Genomic DNA, 5,477 nt, shown 5'->3' with positions numbered 1-5,477 from the left:
CAACGTATGGAAGAACGGGATGCCTTACATCCACAACAGCGAGATAATGGACGAGAATACTTAAGTCCTGCCAGCTATACTCTTAGCAAGGAAGAGAAGGAAAGCATGTTTGACTGCTTGAGCAGTATAAAGGTTCCATCTGGATACTCCTCCAATATAAAAGGAATCCTAAATTTGGCAGAGAAGAAATTAACAAATCTAAAATCCCATGACCGCCACGTGCTTATGACTGAACTTCTTCCGGTTGTGATGTGGGGGATTCTGCCTGACAACGTCCGGTTAACCATAGTGAAGCTATGTGCCTTCCTCAATGCAGTTTCTCAGAAGGTAATTGACCCGGACAAACTGATAAAGCTACAAAAAGATGTGGTGCAATGCCTTTTTGGGTTTGAGCTGATATTTCCACCATCTTTCTTTAACATCATGACACATCTTCTAGTGCACCTTGTGAAAGAGATTGATATCCTCGGACCAGTATTTCTATACGACATGTTCCCCTTCGAAAGGTTCATGGGAGTACTAAAGAAATGTGTTCGTAGTCGAGCTCGTCCAGAAGGAAGCATCGCCAATGCCTACGGAACTGAGGAGGTCATTGAATTTTGTGTTGACTTTATTGACGACCTTAAACCGATTGGGGTCCCTGAATCGCGATATGAGGGGAGACTAAATGGAAAGGGTACATTAGGCAAGAAATCGTATGTCTGCACAGATGATTTCTCATTCAAGAAAGCACATTATGCGGTTCTTCAACAATCATCCTTGGTGGACCCGTATATCGAGGAACATAAGAAGATTCATCTCTCTGAATTCCCGGAACAGTCTGAGGCATGGATTACACGTGAGCACATGAATACTTTCGGCAGCTGGTTGTGGAAGCATCTAATGCATAACTTGGATATAAGTGAACAACTGTTCTTATTGGTAAGGGGACCATCTTGGAATATCTTGACATACCAAGGGTACGAGATAAATGGAAACACATTTTATACGATAGCCCAAGATAAAAAGAGTACCAACCAAAGCAACAGTGTGCGTATGGATGCCACGGACATTAATGGAAAAAAGGAGACATATTACGGCTATATTGAAGAGATATGGGAGCTGGATTACGGTCCCAATTTCAAGGTGCCTCTATTTTGTTGCAATTGGGTGAAGCTATCTGGAGGAGGGGTAACAAAAGATCAGTATGGGATGACAATAGTTGATCTCAACAATCTTGGGTATAGAGACGAGTCATTTGTCCTAGCTCAGGATGTTGCTCTGGTTTTCTACGTTAAGGACATGTGCAGCAAGCCAAAGAAGGGGATAAACAAGCAAAAAGAAGAGCCTAAGCGACACATAGTTCTATCAGAGAAGAGAAACATCATTGGAGTGGAGGACAAGACAGACTTGTCAGAAGAATATAATAATTTTATTGTCATTCCACCTTTCGAAGTCAATGCTGATCCATGCATCCTACTGACCAATGAGGATGCTCCATACTTGCGCCGTGATCATAATCAAGGGACATTTGTGAAGAGAAAGTCTACTACCGTACAGTAGCTGCTGATCCTTGATGTACTTGAATCATTTTATAAATATATATGTAATTTTTATATTTTCACATAATTATCAGACTCAAGGATTATTCTCATGCAATTAGTTCAATTACCCAACTAATTATATTTATTTCAAGAAATTACACACACTATACTTATTTATTCCATTAAATGACCTAATTTTATGTAAAACCCACTTTTCAAATGTTAATGCCGTGGTAGAATCCATTTTCTATCGAAAAAATTATTAACCTAATACATTTTTGCATGGTCAAAATAAATAATATAATATGTACAAAGTTATATATTTCGTGGACCCAATCAGTTGAATGAAAATGAAACATTTTTTCTGTGTATAGCAAGTCTAAATAAAATCAGAAATATTGTTTGATAATTTTTGGAACCATAATTTTTTTAACTCAATTAACAAACGATAGCCTATTTTAAAAGAGAAATAAAAAGAAGCAAATGAAAGTGAGGATGGTTTGGCAGGAACGATAAAAACTGGGCCTCTTTTGTCTCGGGTGATGGATCCACCCGAAATTAAAAGTGGGCCGCAGGCTGGGGGAATTCGCGGCCTGCCAAAAATTACCTTTTGTCCCGGGTCAAGCCACGACCCGGGACCAAAGGCCCTTTTGTCCTGGGTGGTGGCTTGACCCGGGAAAAAAGACACCCCCTTTTGTCCCGGGTCAAGCCACCACCCGGGACAAAATGGCCCTTGGTCCCGGGTCGTGGCTTGACCCAGGACAAAAGCCCCCCCCCCCCATATATATAGATCCCCTTCTCCCTCTCGCCCCCCTGTTCCAACACTTAGCCACTTCTTGATCTGCGCCGTCTCCTCCTCGCCGCCGTCGTCCCGAGAGCTCCACGCCGCCCCGTCCGAGAGCTCCGCGCCGCCGCCCCGCCCCGAGAGCTCCCCGCGGGGTCCTGACCGCCAAGACCCCGACCGCCGCCGCGTCGTCCCCGACCGCCGTCCGGAGGACGTCCCTGCCCAGTGCGCCGCCATCGTCCTCCCCGAGCGCCGCCCGGAGGACTTCCCCGCCCAAAGGACCGCCTCCCCGAGCGCCGCGCCCAGAGGATCGACGCCCGCGGCCTCCTCCCCGGCCACTAACTGCTTCCGTGCGCCGCCGTCGTCGCAGCGTCCTCGTCGTCCCCGACCTCCGCCTCGCCCGTGCGCCGCCGCGGAGCCCAGCCGTCGTCGCACCTGTGCGCCGCCGCGACCTCGCCGCCGTACATGAGCACGCCGGTCGTGGGCCGCCGCTGCCCCGGCCCCCAAACCCTAAATTTTTTAGTGATTTATGACCAAATTTTAATGAATTTTGTGCAAATTAAAACCATAATTTGATGTAAATTAGGTGTTAATTTGTTTAATGTGTTAATTTACAAATTTGAGTATATTTAATTTGTTTAATGTGTTAATTTGTAAAAAGTAAATTAGGGTATTTAATTTGATGTAGTATGAAATTAGTTGAAAATGAATTTTAGAAAATTTAATTTGTTTAATGTGTTAATTTTTTGTGTGAATTTTATAAATTGTAAATTATGGTATTTAAGTTGATGTAAATTAGGTGTTAATTTGTTTAATGAGTTAATTTATAGTGACATTATAGTTAATTTGTAAATATATTAATGTGTATGTATATGTGTGTATATATATATGTGTATGTATATGTGTACGTACGCCGATCCAATCCTCGTCCAGCTAAACGTACGCTGATTCGATCCTCGTCCATCTACTTGTACGCCGATCCAATCCTCTTCCATGTAAACGTAGTCGTCCGATCCAATCCTCGTTCATGTAAACGTTGTCGTCCGATCCAATCCTCGTCCATCTAAAGGTACGACGATCCAAAGAAATGTCCAGCTAAACGAAGTCCGATCCAAACATAGTCTCCTTCTCGACAGGGGCAAATAAGGACTTTTTGGATCCTTGTGACTAGATCTATTCTGTAAAGTCATAATATGGGAATTACTTAGTGAATATTTCATTGAATTACTTAGTGACATACTTGGAATTACTTAGTCAATATTGATGTAAATTATTTTCTTAAGGTTTTATTTGTGTTCATTTTTTTAGTTACGAGTTGATGATGGCAGCAATACCGACATATATTTGAATATGTCCGGTGACGGATTTGAGGCACCATCCATTCGGGATGACGCTGCTGCAGAGCAAGATGACGCTGCTGGTGAACAAAGTGCTAATGTACATATCGCAACTATACTTGTATTGAAAATCATATTTTCATTTGAATCTATATGAATTCTATATAAATATATGAATATTTTTTATAGCCGTCTGGATCATCGTCGCAGCAGAAAAAGACGAAGCGAGGACTGACAAAGAAACTGGAAGGGCGGTACATTATAACATAAGTTGGTCCCAGATGGTGAACCGATTGCTCCAGAAGTTGCCGCTAAAAAATTCATAAGACAATCCGGATGTATTGTCAAGGACCACATCCTGATCAGCTTCAGGCTATGGAAAGCTTACAATCCAAGCGAGCAAAGGGATGCGGTACCCGAAAGAGAAAAAGAATAGTGCTAGCGGGAGCTTAAGAAGAACTTCACGGTTCCAGCTGAATCAGAAGAGATATGCAAGCGCTGGACCCTGAGCAAGAAAACTTTGACGAAGAAATATATCAAGACTGGGACCACGCCTGTGTTTACCGGCGAGCTCGCAAAGCTAAGGGGTCACTGGGATGCATTTGTGCAATACAAGTCTTCAGAGCTTGGGCTTCAGAAGGTGCAGAAGGCCAAAGATAATGCCTCAAAGAAAGTGTACCATCACACTCTAGGGTAAGGAGGCTACAAGCTTGCAATACCCAAATGGGAGAAGATGGAGCAGGATCTGCTTAACAGAGGTATCCAACCTGCGACCATGAACCTGCCTGAAAGGTCAAGGACCAGGTTTTAAGGTCACGGGGGAAGCTTGGACCCAGTGACTGGGGCCTGCATCTATGGGCCAAAAATCTAGCTAGCAGCCCAGAGATTACAGGAGGCCATACAAAGCAGTGGCCGAGGGAACATTCCTGCAACGCCCAAAATATCGACCTATCTGGACTTCTGGAGGATACTACTAAAGACATTAAATTACACTAAGTACAAAAATTCTTGTAAATTTGGCAGTCTCTCCTGCAAATCCTAACATCTGCGGGCACATAGGTTATATAATAGCATGATGGTATAAATAAACAGTTTAAGAATTTCACATCGACCAACATGACCAAATGAAATTAAGTGGCATCCAAACGACCACACTACAGTCCTCAAAGTCGAAACAATTATCGAGTCTAGGGATTTATTTTAATGAGTGGCAAGGTGTGTGCATGGTCATAATGAAGTGGCTACTCCCATCCCATGCATACTTGATCATCGGGTACCTAAAAACCAAATAAACACAAGAGTAAGTAAAAATACTCAGCAAGCACAACTCAGAACCAAAAGAACGACTGCAAGTATAAGAACAGAAAACCCATAACCAATGAAACAGAAGTTTACGTCTGAAACGGACGTCACCTGAAACTTCCTTTGCATTTACCGGTAAAGTCGAATAAGTGGGGCCATCACTTATTCATAGGAACCTGAACATAAGAAACAAATTACACAATCGGTGTTTATACAAACCTCCGGCACTTGAATGATATGAAAGACAACACACAAATCTTGAACATTCGACAGAACTAGAAAATTATGACATGATTCTTAAAATAATTGACTTATAAAATAAAGACATTGAATCAACGTCGCCCAAGGCAGCAAGAAAGTCACAAACATAATCACACATCAAGAGGTTCGCCATTGCACTTGCCTTAACTTTGTCGGGAATCCGGCGCCACGCTCGCCACTAGAATTTATCAAACCTGTGGAATAAACCACCCTTAAGAACTAGTTCACATCGACCAAAAGCTTATATACTCGAAGAAATCCCAAACTAAA

The 5,477-nt window shown here is 42.8% G+C and overlaps 1 long non-coding RNA gene across 2 annotated transcripts; it reads right to left on the bottom strand.

Annotated features, from left to right (window-relative positions):
* Positions 1–4,605: 4,605 nt before the first annotated feature.
* Positions 4,606–5,128, bottom strand: LOC120665801. 2 transcript variants are annotated; one of them, XR_005671333.1, is made up of 2 exons: positions 5,040–5,128; positions 4,606–4,921 (listed from the first exon to the last, which is right to left on the bottom strand). It is a non-coding gene; the product is annotated as an uncharacterized LOC120665801 (long non-coding RNA). The 2 variants fall into 2 exon arrangements; XR_005671334.1 differs by having other exon boundaries at positions 5,058–5,128.
* Positions 5,129–5,477: the final 349 nt, after the last annotated feature.

Source organism: Panicum virgatum, chromosome 3N, assembly GCF_016808335.1.
Source record: "Panicum virgatum strain AP13 chromosome 3N, P.virgatum_v5, whole genome shotgun sequence".
Taxonomy (NCBI): Eukaryota; Viridiplantae; Streptophyta; class Magnoliopsida; order Poales; family Poaceae; genus Panicum; species Panicum virgatum.
This window is presented reverse-complemented; position numbering and strand designations above follow the sequence as displayed.